This window comes from Saccoglossus kowalevskii, chromosome 9 (assembly GCF_978046115.1).
Source record: "Saccoglossus kowalevskii chromosome 9, keSacKowa6.1, whole genome shotgun sequence".
Classification (NCBI taxonomy): Eukaryota; Metazoa; Hemichordata; class Enteropneusta; family Harrimaniidae; genus Saccoglossus; species Saccoglossus kowalevskii.
Window position 1 is genome coordinate 1382924 of NC_140649.1, and position 14997 is coordinate 1397920.

At 37.8% G+C, this 14997-nt stretch overlaps 1 protein-coding gene across 4 annotated transcripts in view; it reads left to right on the plus strand.

Annotated features, from left to right (window-relative positions):
* Positions 1 to 14997, plus strand: part of LOC100376657 (uncharacterized) — a 140774-nt gene that overhangs the window by 65648 nt on the left and 60129 nt on the right. For 3 of the 4 annotated variants that reach the window (XM_085503031.1, XM_085503034.1, XM_085503033.1), the window contains exons 1-2: positions 7523 to 7629; positions 7838 to 7940. The gene's annotated coding sequence lies outside the window, so the exon portion shown is untranslated. Of the gene's footprint in view, positions 1 to 7522; positions 7630 to 7837; positions 7941 to 14997 lie in introns of those variants that run through there. The other variant, XM_085503032.1, reaches the window with a different exon arrangement.

The window sequence follows — 14997 nt, forward strand, 5'->3', positions numbered from 1 at the left end:
TGCATAGCTCCACCCAAGAGGTACATATTCTCTACAATGCAGTGTTCCATATGCATAGCTCCAACCAGGAGGTACATATTCTCTACAATGCAGTGTTCTATATGCATAGCTCCACCCAGGAGGTACATATTCTGTACTATGCAGTGTTCTATATGCATAGCTCCACCCAAGAGGTACATATTCTCTACAATGCAGTGTTCTATATGCATAGCTCCACCCAGGAGGTACATATTCTGTACTATGCAGTGTTCTATATGCATAGCTCCACCCAAGAGGTACATATTCTCTACAATGCAGTGTTCTATATGCATAGCTCCACCCAGGAGGTACATATTCTGTACTATGCAGTGTTCTATATGCATAGCTCCACCCAGGGGGTACATATACTGTACTATGCAGTGTTCCATATGCATAGCTCCACCCAGGAGGTACATATTCTGTACTATGCAGTGTTCTATATGCATAGCTCCACCCAGGAGGTACATATTCTGTACTATATAGTGTTCCATATGCATAGCTCCATCCAGGAGGTACATATTCTGTACAATGCAGTGTTCCATATGCATAGCTCCACCCAGGGGGTACATATACTGTACTATATAGTGTTCCATATGCATAGCTCCACCCAGGAGGTACATATTCTGTACAATGCAGTGTTCCATATGCATAGCTCCACCCAGGAGGTACATATTCTGTACTATATAGTGTTCCACATGCCTGGCTATACCCAGGGGGTACATATACTGTACTAAATAGTGTTTCATATGCATAGCTCCACCCAGGAGGTACATATTCTGTACAATGCAGTGTTCCACATGCCTGGCTATACCCAGGGGGTACATATACTGTACTAAATAGTGTTTCATATGCATAGCTCCACCCAGGAGGTACATATTCTCTACAATGCAGTGTTCCATATGCATAGCTCCACCCAGGAGGTACATATTCTCTACAATGCAGTGTTCCATATGCATAGCTCCACCCAGGAGGTACATATTCTCTACAATGCAGTGTTCCATATGCATAGCTCCACCCAGGAGGTACATATTCTGTACTATATAGTGTTCCATATGCATAGCTCCACCCAGGAGGTACATATTCTGTACAATGCAGTGTTCCACATGCCTGGCTATACCCAGGGGGTACATATACTGTACTAAATAGTGTTTCATATGCATAGCTCCACCCAGGAGGTACATATTCTGTACTATATAGTGTTCCATATGCATAGCTCCACCCAGGAGGTACATATTCTGTACTATGCAGTGTTCTATATGCATAGCTCCACCCAGGAGGTACATATTCTGTACTATATAGTGTTCCATATGCATAGCTCCACCCAGGAGGTACATATTCTGTACTATGCAGTGTTCTATATGCATAGCTCCACCCAGGAGGTACATATTCTGTACTATATAGTGTTCCATATGCATAGCTCCATCCAGGAGGTACATATTCTGTACAATGCAGTGTTCCATATGCATAGCTCCACCCAGGGGGTACATATACTGTACTATATAGTGTTCCATATGCATAGCTCCACCCAGGAGGTACATATTCTGTACAATGCAGTGTTCCACATGCCTGGCTATACCCAGGGGGTACATATTCTGTACTAAATAGTGTTCCATATGCATAGCTCCACCCAGGAGGTACATATTCTGTACAATGCAGTGTTCCATATGCATAGCTCCACCCAGGGGGTACATATACTGTACTATATAGTGTTCCATATGCATAGCTCCACCCAGGAGGTACATATTCTGTACAATGCAGTGTTCCACATGCCTGGCTATACCCAGGGGGTACATATTCTGTACTAAATAGTGTTCCATATGCATAGCTCCATCCAGGAGGTACATATTCTGTACAATGCAGTGTTCCATATGCATAGCTCCACCCAGGGGGTACATATACTGTACTATATAGTGTTCCATATGCATAGCTCCACCCAGGAGGTACATATTCTGTACAATGCAGTGTTCCACATGCCTGGCTATACCCAGGGGGTACATATTCTGTACTAAATAGTGTTCCATATGCATAGCTCCACCCAGGGGGTACATATTCTGTACTATATAGTGTTCCATATGCATAGCTCCACCCAAGAGGTACATATTCTCTACAATGCAGTGTTCTATATGCATAGCTCCACCCAGGGGGTACATATTCTGTACTATATAGTGTTCCATATGCATAGCTCCACCCAGGAGGTACATATTCTCTACAATGCAGTGTTCCATATGCATAGCTCCACCCAGGAGGTACATATTCTGTACTATGCAGTGTTCTATATGCATAGCTCCACCCAGGAGGTACATATTCTGTACTATGCAGTGTTCTATATGCATAGCTCCACCCAGGAGGTACATATTCTCTACAATGCAGTGTTCCATATGCATAGCTCCACCCAGGAGGTACATATTCTGTACTATATAGTGTTCCATATGCATAGCTCCATCCAGGAGGTACATATTCTGTACAATGCAGTGTTCCATATGCATAGCTCCACCCAGGGGGTACATATACTGTACTATATAGTGTTCCATATGCATAGCTCCACCCAGGAGGTACATATTCTGTACAATGCAGTGTTCCACATGCCTGGCTATACCCAGGGGGTACATATTCTGTACAATGCAGTGTTCTATATGCATAGCTCCACCCAGGGGGTACATATTCTGTACTATATAGTGTTCCATATGCATAGCTCCACCCAGGGGGTACATATTCTGTACTATATAGTGTTCCATATGCATAGCTCCACCCAGGGGGTACATATTCTGTACTATATAGTGTTCCATATGCATAGCTCCACGCAGGAGGTACATATTCTGTACTATATAGTGTTCCATATGCATAGCTCCACCCAGGAGGTACATATTCTGTACTATATAGTGTTCCATATGCATAGCTCCACCCAGGGGGTACATATTCTGTACTATATAGTGTTCCATATGCATAGCTCCACCCAGGGGGTACATATTCTGTACTATATAGTGTTCCATATGCATAGCTCCACCCAGGGGGTACATATTCTGTACTATATAGTGTTCCATATGCATAGCTCCACCCAGGGGGTACATATACTGTACTATATAGTGTTCCATATGCATAGCTCCACCCAAGAGGTACATATTCTCTACAATGCAGTGTTCCATATGCATAGCTCCACCCAGGAGGTACATATTCTGTACTATGCAGTGTTCTATATGCATAGCTCCACCCAGGAGGTACATATTCTGTACTATATAGTGTTCCATATGCATAGCTCCATCCAGGAGGTACATATTCTGTACAATGCAGTGTTCCATATGCATAGCTCCACCCAGGAGGTACATATTCTGTACTATGCAGTGTTCTATATGCATAGCTCCACCCAGGAGGTACATATTCTGTACTATGCAGTGTTCTATATGCATAGCTCCACCCAGGGGGTACATATTCTGTACTATGCAGTGTTCTATATGCATAGCTCCACCCAGGAGGTACATATTCTATACTATGCAGTGTTCTATATGCATAGCTCCACCCAGGAGGTACATATTCTGTACTATGCGGTGTTCTATATGCATAGCTCCACCCAGGAGGTACATATTCTGTACTATGCAGTGTTCCATATGCATAGCTCCACCCAGGAGGTACATATTCTATACTATGCAGTGTTCTATATGCATAGCTCCACCCAGGGGATACATATTCTGTAATATGCAGTGTTCTATATGCATAGCTCCACCCAGGGGGTACATATTCTGTACTATGCAGTGTTCTATATGCATAGCTCCACCCAGGGGGTACATATAATGCAATAGATGAAATGTTTCACATGGCTCCACTGAGGGTGTATATTTTCATTGCTAGGAATTTTACCAATATAATGATTTATAGGAATTTGTGAGGACAACAATTTCCAGAAATCTTGGTGACCTTGGTGACCTTGGTGAACCCTGTGTCTTGAGTCCTCTTCGTCTTAGAACCCTGTGTCTTAGGTCCTTTCGTGAGACCTAATAACTTTAGATCTTTCGTCTGAAAACCCTGTGTCTTGAGACCCAGTGACTTGAGACCTACATGTAGGTTGGCTGCATAGTTCCATGTGTAATTTGAAGTTGGTTGTTTAAAACTGAGCTTTATTGGAATTAATTATGTTAACGATCAATTGTAAAGCAATAAATCCCGATATTTGCAGTGGAGTGTGGTCAGACCAGGTGTTCTGAACACTTGTAGTGGTGCTTGGACTGACCAGGTGTTCTGAACACTTGCAGTGGAACTTGAACTGAGCAGGTGTCCTGCCTGAACAATTGCAGTGGAGCTTGGAATGACTAGGTGCTCTGGACACTTGCAGTGGAGCTTAGACTGACCAGGTATTCTGGACACTTACAGTGGTGCTTGGACTGACCAGGTGTTCTGGACACTTGCAGTGGAGCTTGGACTGACCAGGTGTTCTGTCTGGACACTTGCAGTAGAGCTTGGACTGACCAGGTGTTCTGGACACTTACAGTGGAGCTTGGATTGACTAGGTAATCTGGACACTTACAGTGGAGCTTTGACTGACCAGGTGTTCTGGACACTTGCAGTGGAGCTTGGACTGACCAGGTGTTCTGGACACTTGCCGTGGAGCTTGGACTGACCAGGTGTTCTGGACACTTGCAGTGGAGCTTGGACTGACCAGATGTTCTGTCTGGACACTTGCAGTGGAGCTTGTTCTGACCAGGTGTGCTGGACACTTTCAATGGAGCTTGTTCTGAACAGGTTTTCCGGGCACATGCAGTGGACCCTGGTCTGTCCAGGTGTTCCTGACAATTGCAGTGGAGTTTGATCAGGCCAGGTGTTCTAAAGTGTCAAACTTTGACTAAAAGATATATTTGGATTTGTTGCTGTGTCATATGCTGTGTAGTTGGGATACTGCTGAGTAGTATTGATTATAACCAAATTATATCTTCAAGTGAGATACTTTCAACATCATGCATGAATGTTCACAAGAAATTACAAGACTGTGCTCCGCTACAATAGTGGAGCTATTTTGACAATCAGGTCACTTGTCTAATACTTGTGTTACCATTGTGTCAAAACATTATGTACTTCCTACAATGTAGGTTATTTGTAAGTGAACTCAATAGTAACATTTATTGTAGTAAAGATGATTAGTATCTTAGTCAATATAACAATAATCAGTGTAACTCACAAACCATGTAAATTTCAAATTTTAGTTATTTTAGAGTTACTTAAAATTGAAAAAGTTTTCCACTGAGTTTTGCTGAAAATATTTCAAAAACAAACCTTCTTGGGAATCAGTCCTCAATATGGCACTGGTAACTAGGTCAATTTGAAATTGACACCAACGTGTTACTAGCCATAAAATACTGCCTGTATTCAGGTTTTAGTAGCTTGTAAAAGAGACACACCTCTTTTAGGCATAAATGGCAACAAAGGTTCAAATATATCTCTAAAAAACAAAACATGAATCCTAATATTCAAGTATTGTGTCTTGTCAATAAGAAAGAAAATTGAAAACCGTTTTTATTGTTACTATGTATGATGTTTTCTGTTGTTCAATTCTCTAACCTTTTATCATGGATTCGTCTCATATCTTAAAAATAAATGGTGTGAATATAATTCAGTTTTATGTAGCCTTATAAAACTCATGCCCATATAAAACAGAACTAGGGTACTCCGGTATGTAATTCCATTCTTTGTGGCAACTTTCATAAACCTGCATTGCTTTTTGCATCATTATTCTTGTATCAGTCACAAGCAACTGTGATATCAGAAACTTTGATATGAGCAACTATGATATGAGCAACTGTGATATCAAGAACTGAGATATTAGCAACTGTGATATCAAGAACAGATATATCAGCAAACTGATATCAAGACCTGGTATATCAGCAAACTGTGATATCAAGACCCGATATATTAGCAAACTGTGATATCAAGAACCGCGATATCAGCAACTGTGATATCAAGACCTGGTATATCAGCAAACTGTGATATCAAGGACCGCGATAACAGCAAACTGTGATATCAAGAACTGAGATATTAGCAACTGTGATATAAGGAACAGATATATCAGCAAACTGTGATATCAAGACCCGATATATTAGCAAACTGTGATATCAAGACCCGATATATTAGCAAACTGTGATATCAAGACCCGATATATTAGCAAACTGTGATATCAAGAAACGCGATATCAGCAAACTGTGATATCAAGACCCGATATATTAGCAAACTGTGATATCAAGACCCGATATATTAGCAAACTGTGATATCAAGACCCGATATATTAGCAAACTGTGATATCAAGACCTGATATATTAGCAAACTGTGATATCAAGACCCGATATATTAGCAAACTGTGATATCAAGAAACGCGATATCAGCAAACTGTGATATCAAGAATCAAGATATCAACAAACTGTGATATCAAGAACCGAGATATCAGCAACTGTGATATCAAGACCCAATATATCAGCAAGCTGTGATATCAAGAACTGAGATATTAGCAACTGTGATATCAAGACCCGATATATCAACAAACTGTGATATCAAGAACTGAGATATCAGCAAACTGTGATATCAAGACCCGATATATCAACAAACTGTGATATCAAGAACTGAGATATCAGCAAACTGTGATATCAAGACCCGATATATCAACAAACTGTGATATCAAGAACCGATATATCAGCAACTGTGATATCAAGAACCAATGTATAAGCCATTTACTATTGTTATAACTGCAGATGTATTTTTTTGACCTGGGGTCGACATAATAGTATCACACAGAACACAATTCCATATCCAGAAATAATATCTTCATAGCCATTAACAGCAAAAATAATGTTTGATCTTGATGAAGAATGAAAGTTAGTGAAACAATATCATATTCTATAGCAAGTCTTGGGGGGTTTGATTATGTAGTTTAGATATTCCAGAAATAACTCCATTAATTAAAATTATTGTGAATTTAACATATGGATTCAAATTTACACTTCACTTCACTTATACTTTAAGTTAAATCAAATCAAATGTTTGACAGTAATCCTCACATGAGATATTAGGGTGCACCTTTTGCTATATGTACACTGTATTCTGTGATGTTGCCGCCCTCTCCTTGTCATGCTAGTTCACTTTCTCATGGTCACTTTAATGTTTTTCTTGCTAATACAGTTGCTTCACACCTTAGAATATATCATTCTTTCTTGCCTTTCCAATACCACACTGTGAACAGATTACTGTTCGTGTGCCATCAACTCACTTGACCAGCTTCAGGGTGTATAATTAATTTTACAATAATTTATAATGATGATATTATAATGATATAAAATGATGCATTATGATTACAAATAATAACAAAATTGTGTCCAAAGTGATGTTGTCATTGGATATGCCCAGATGTAGGCTAGATGTATTTTTACAATGCTGCCTGCAGCAGAATTCCTTGTGAATACATGGTGTTATGTGGATATCATGTCACATATTGTTTACGTCATTCCGCTGCTACTGACAGTATTCAGGCAGCCATCTTGTTTAGAGTTGTGTGACTATATAGTTAGATCTGTCTGCTTGTACTGGGTAAATATGCAGCTGGTATTCATGTCTGTCTTGAATTGTTTTTCACTGATCATGGTAAGGTTGTCTTTCCATGCAGTAATAGAACAAATTCAAGCTGTTCTCACATGTACTTCATAATCACAGCCTTCTTTTCTGCAGTGCCTACGTGTACTTGTGATATCATTCTCATATGATCAATATGTTGGTTTTATTTAAAATGATGATGTATTCTTTATGCCATTCTCATTTTTAATTAGGTACATGTTTATTTTTTGTTATCTAGGTTCTGTTTTAAGTTTGGACTAATTTGAATGAAGTGTAGTGTTTTTACAAGTGTGGTTTTACAACTAACCTAAACTATGAAGAAAGCAAAATGCAAGTAAAATGTAAGTATTGAAATTTGTGTTGCTATAGTGATAACTCTCCAACTATATTCCAACCACTTACTTTGATACCCATGGCATCTGGACATGTAATGCATCTGGTCTGTTTTTCTGGTAGACATTGCCAAACAATAATAATCATTTGAATGTTTCCCAGAAACTATGAAATACATGTTCCCCAGTATAACTCAAACTGATCTATAGAGTGCAGCTTATGTCAAGAATTTGATGCTGAATGGATACCTCAGTTTGGGTAGTGAATTTTATTTTATTTTGAATTGTTCAGTAAACATTATGTACTCGGTTGTTGGGGGACAGTTGCTGTTGTCTTCTTCTCAATTACAAAGTTTACTTACTTGTAGAATATTGCAGTAAGTAAATAAGTTACTATTGTGTAGCTATACTTTTGTCAAGTTTGCAGCTATGCGTGATTATCTTGTTATTTCTAAATAAGGATATTTGTTTTTAAATACATGAACAACAAGTCATACTACACGCTGCTTTGTGGAAGTGTTGAGAATATATCACTTATCTTTAGATAACTTATTTGCTCATACTGGAGTGATTGCAGTGAGCATGATAGAATTGGATTGCTTTCATGATGTATACTATCACAACACTATCTCAGATTCAATTAACTTTGTTACATAGGATTAATTTACTCAGAAAGTATTTATTACTACTGTCAGATTTGTTTACTTACCATGACTTGGATTATTTGGCATGATTAGGGTTGGGTTGGTAGATGAGTAGATTGGGAGGGGATCGTAATTGACATCATAAGTTACTATTGATATCATTGGTATGGTAGTGTTGTTCTTGAGTTCAACAAATTTTATGTTTATGCTTATATTCAATAACATCCTGGAGAATTTGTGAAGTGTTTAGTTTCTAGGCTTGTGCCGGAAATTAGGGTTGATCTCAGTTGGTCTGCATGTCAAGTGCTTGGAGTGATTCTTGGCTCCCATTCTGGGTCTGTTTGTAAACTGTCTGAGTGGAATGTTTTTGTATCACAGCTGCTTCACTCTAAACTATGCCATGATGCAGATCACTGTCCCATATTTAGAAATAGTAATATGATGATGATACTGTTTCCATTACTGGTGTCCCCTGTTGATTTGCCCTCAGTTAATAGAGTGTGTGAGACTGACTGGAACAACATGAAACATTTCTGTCATTGTTTTATTTAAGGGGTAATCTAGTCAAATTTTCATGTTTTTATAATAATCGGTATATCACTTTCTTTAAGTGTATTCTTCCAGTACAACTAACAAAAAAAATAGTACTAATGTTATTTTAGACGTAAATTGGAGAGAAAACTGAGCAAACAACCACTTAATTATTTACATAATCCAAATAATGGACAAATTGTGCACAATAGCATTACATTGCTTCAAGTGATCTGTTGTCTCTACAGCTTGTGTGTTTGCTATTGTAAATAAACGTCCATCTTATCAGTTACTGTTATATTGTCAGTGTCACAGTACACACACGTTATTGGAAGAGCGAACACACAATCAAATGGTTAAATCGCTGGGGCAGAACTTTTTGATTTGTTATTTTGACAGGGTCCAGTTAATCCCCAGTCATATGACCCCTATGTAAACAATGATTGCAAAACATGAATTATCAAATTCCTGAATATTTCAGCTTTCATAAAATATATAGTTTACTATAAATATGTGTTGATTTGAGTTGCTCAGATCATTTTAACTAAATGACGGGATTTCCCCTGTTGCTACCTCAATGATTAACTCAATATTAACTTTCAACTTTTTCTGAAAGTGGTTTAATCTTGCCATGCAGTGTTTTCATGAATAAAATGTCAGGGTAATGTTTCTTTGATTTGAAATACCATTGCTATTTATGTTTGGGTGGTCAAAATTGCAGAGAAATTAAAAGCTACTAAAATACTGACAGCCAGTTGCTGAAAAGATTAAATTATTGATGGAGTGGAATTACTCACAGCTGTTTTGTTAAGACACCTCCTGGTGAATGCATGGGTTGTTTAGTGTATTCGATATGAAAATGTCAACAGGAAAAAAAAATATAGAAACACAAAATTAAGCCCCCAATAACCCCACAATTAAGTCCATACTCAGGATAGCCTACAATTAAGTCCATACTCAGGATAGCCTACAATTAAGTCCATACTCAGGATAGCCTACAAAGCTGCAAAGCAACTTAATTCACCCAAAACAACAACGAACCTGAAACAAAAGTAACCGCAAAATGATACAAAGTTTATGACCTACTGGTTTATGCCTTAATGAGAATTAGTGTTATTTAAGAAAATATTTGTTCACAATTTTATAAACTGGCATGAGAATTCCCACCACCTATGCAAATTCACATAATTTTGTTTACTTTGTACGTGTACTATGATTGCATATTTTAATTCATAAACACTCAAAATATTTATCATATAACCTGGACAAAAGATTTTTTTATTATTTTTCCATGCCATAAGACATTTTCCCTATCTGTGTTACTTCATATTTTAGTATAAGGTAGTAAGAATGCGTATACTTTAACTGGGATGTACTGTGGAATACTTTATTTTCACTTGAATTAATTTTCGCTGAAAAGGCTTCCTGGGCCTTATGTATGGAATTTATTTTCACTGATTTTTGATGAGTTTAATGTGAAATATAGGAAAAAAAGTATATTCGCTGGATTTTATTTTCACGGAATCATCCCTTCAGCGAAAGTAGCGAAAATAAATTCCAAGCGAAAATAAAGTATTCTACAGTATATATCCAAGCTACTTTCTAGTGCAGCCTCTCATATTACTTGACAATAGTCTACAAATATTTTGTAAGTTATATATTTTGTATACGTTAATTCGGATGTAACAGAAGTAAGTAAAAGTTACATCCCAGTAAGTAAAAGAACTAATGTTTTAATTGGTCGTGAAAGGGCTGGAGGAGACGACTTAACACTTACTGTCTGTCAATTCTGAGATACAAAGGTTGACAGTCGCCTTACTCAAGGTGTTGACGGGGTATCAAATCACAACTTTACATACTCCTTGGCTGGTATGCCTTTGATATAGCTCTATAAAATTCACAACAATGAGTTGAATCTATGTGGGCATGGAAGCTGTGATGTTTTTTAATAAAGAAAACTTACTACGAACACGTGTGTACCGGTATATGTGCTATTTATCTGTTTTCAACGCATGAACCTCCCTTTACGAACCCTGATATGTCGCGTTTTATGTTTGGATCCCAACACCCGCGATTTAATAAAATTTAGAAATTTCAATATAAAATATCCATCACTGATAATGATGGGTGTATTTTTCGGTTAGTGTTTGTTACGAAAATATTTGTTCACTATTTTATAAAATGGCTTTGTAATTTGTAATCACCAATTATATATAATGCACATCAAAAAAGTCGGAATAGTAAAAATAAAAATAAAAAGTCAGTTGCCCGTATCAAGAAAGCTTACAGAATCAAAATAGTCTGTCAGCCGTTGATGTCCATACCAGCAATATTTTACACAAAGAAATTGAGATTCACAATTGCCTAGAAATGAAGATTATAGCTATTCCGGCCATCAGGCCATCAATCGAATCATCAGTCTTCATGATTGATTTAACTGATATTTCCATTCATATGGTTAGTTGTCAGAGACTGAATGTTGTCAAGTTCGAGAGTGTGTTTTTACGTACGGCGACGTCAACATTATCAATTACATCACCGTCTCTTAACACTGTGAATACATTAAAGACGCGTTGAAAAGGAAGTGCCATTGTCAAATTTCAGAGAGTAGAGGACTCTTTATACTGGAGACGTTCCAGTACGGATCCGGGGTTGTTCGATTGGCATATAAAAATTCTTCTTTTGAATAGGGCATGTTCTATATATTCACCATAATAACGTTTCCATGTTTCTAGGCATACGACGAACTTGAAACAAAAGAAATCGTTCGATCCAAACGACCTGCGTCCTTGGAAATCAAGTCTTATGGCCCTGGTGTTTCTGAGCGAAAATACCAGCGAAGATTCCCGGGGAACAAATATTAAAGCGAACCTAAATGCGGCCTTAATTTATAGTTGTGTATATGCTGAACTGTATTCAAAATAATATTGCAGTGGTTTAATTTTGTTTTAATTATAACTGTAGCTTGGATAGGCATTTGAAGTGCTTGCAATTAAACACCATGGAGGCCATTCATGAATGGGAATAAATAACGAACGAACATATTTAACATCCGGGTACTTTTCAAAGCTACGACGTTTTAGTATCTGATCGCATTCGTATATGCCATTGTACATAGCCGTTCATGCTGCCAAGCATTGTGTACTACTTGTATAAACTCAACTTTTATATGCACAATGTTGCTTTTTAAAACTTGGGTTAGAGCCTTATGCGTTTGAACCACAGTATTCTGCGAGTGAAAGCCCAATTGCGTTAAAGTACCGTACTTCCCCGATCGGAAGTCCCTCTCGAGTATGAAGCCCATCCCTATATTTTTACTTGGTATTTATCGAGTTGAGAGCATTCACGATTATAATATGCGTGTAAAAGGTGTGTTTCATTTCATAATAATCGTGAATGGCATGGTAGTTTGGTTCATGCTTTTAGTTTTATGAGAAAACTTGCATTAATTTCAGAGTGCATGGCGAACAAATTTCTTTGAGTAGTAGCTTTCGAAAAGCCAAAAATGTGATTGTTAAGTCGTGTACCTGGTTATTGGGCATGGTTTACTTAGAGACTATCATGAAAGGCCTAGGGTTTGAACGATAAGACATGTTGGCGACCGAGAAAGGTGTTTAAATTCTTCCTCCACACTCAGTTTACCCACGGTTACTATTAACCGTCATTTATATTTCGGAAATTGCGAATCGCCAGTTTTTAGGGAAAAAATCATCGTTTTTTCGTTGCAATCAGTGCTACAGATCGCATTTTAACATTGTGGTAATTCACTTCCACATTGTGTTAAAAAATCATCGTCAATAATCGGAAAATTTCATCATTACGACACATCATTTTGATTGGTTAATGAAAGACATGACCTGTTATGTCAAAGGAAGTTGTTCCAGGTCAAATCGTGCTGAAAAACCTCATGGTGGAAAATTGCTTTGCGTCGAGAGTTTGCGTACGATCGAAAACATACCAAAACGAAGATAATGATAAATGCCTTCGTCCACTGTTTTCTCACAGACCCTACCCATTATTTCACCGTAAATTCAGACAGTATGTAAATCGTATTGTAATAAAATGTGTGTGTTTTTTATGAACATGTTTGTTTCTTCATTGTAAGTGTAGTTCAAATCAATGACGCATTTTTTTTTCAAAAATAAGTATTATTTTCCCGAGCCCGGCGTGGTGAACGAATAACTTTTTTGGATAATTTTTCGTTGTTTGCAAGATGGTTACAGTGTTTAACCCCAAAACAAAATCATTTTTTCTGAGTTGGTCCTCGAGTACAAGCTCATCCCTAACTTTTCCCTTACGTGTTCATGCCTCCGGGCTTATGATCAGGGAAGTACGGTATACTGTGAAGATTCAGATCAGTCCAGTGTGAGTGATGAGAGTATATCGTCGACGATGCCTGTGTTCGGATGATAGTTTTATTTCAAATTACACGGAAGTCTGTGAACAATGTGCTTGGTGTTCTTGTGACACTTGTCCCATAATTTGCCAGTGCAGCCCCGTGAATGTTTCCACCATCACCCTACGAGCTCAAGATTGCATACTCCAGCATATATACTTTGAATAATTTGCACACCGCATTATACAGCATTTATTAGACAGTTAGACAAAAAACAAAACAAAATGCCTGTCTCGATCAATCGCACATCCATAAAGTTTGTATGTTGATATGCTTGTAAATAACATAAACGTAAAAGTTGAATCAACTTAGACTAGAAGTCAATTCACCAGTCCAGCCAACTATGGCTCCCTAAGTTGCTTATATTTAATCAGATACTATTTCGTCATCATGCTTTGTTACCTTACCTGTTTTTTGATGGCAAGATGGCGCAAACGGAAGTCCTTCGCAGGTTTATGGTTTCTCATATTTAAATCATCATAATCATTTTTTTAATTTTTTTTTTTTCAAATTTATAATCAATATACATAACTTGATCAATACAAACACAAAAATAGGCTCTATTTATTTCCCCTTTAATGCTGTATTTCACTTTGATGTGGGAATAGGTGACAAAGGTCAAAACAAATTTCGGGGGATCTGAAAACGTAACTTACTGCACGTGAATTCCACAACGAAGTTTTCAACGTTCACTCTAATGTGGGAAAAGGTGACAAAGGTCAAAACAAATATTTGGGGGGAATTGGAAAATGTAACTTACTGCACATGAATTTCACTAGTTTGAAACAAAAGAAATCGTTCGATCCAAACGACCTGTGTCCTTGGAAATCAAGTCTTTATGGCCTTGGTGTTTCCGAGCGAAAATACCAGCAAAGATTCCCGGGAAACAGATATTAATGCTGTATTTCACTTTGATGTGGGAATAGGTGACAAAGGTCGAAACAAATATTTGGGGGAATCCGAAAACGTAACTTACTGCACGTGAATTTCACGACGAAGTTTTGAATGTTCTGGTTATCTTCGTGAGACAGTAGCCTTTAAAACAAAATTGAGGGACTCTAAAAACGCAATGTATGGCATGACAAAAACGGAATGTGATGCAAGTAATGCAATATCACGACGAATGTTTCGAATGTTCGCCCATTCTTCCATGTTTATTTGGCGATATGAATGATTCAGCAGAGCACTTAGATAGGTTATTTATTAGAGGCGCCTGGGTAATCGTAATTTAGCGTGAATGACTTTCCGAGCGAAAAATGTTGGGGGTAAAAAAAAAGAAACTATTTTTGTCCATTCATCCATTTTTTGGGTGATATATCATTGATTCAGCCCAGCGGTAGTGTAGTTTATTTAGTAGAGGCGCCAGGGAACCAAAATTTGGGACTTGAATTATTTGGACGACAATTATAACCAAGAGGTGAAAGACTACTTACTGCGGCGACATGCAGCTACAGTGACTGTGACCCCAATCATATTTTAATTTTAGTAAGCTAGG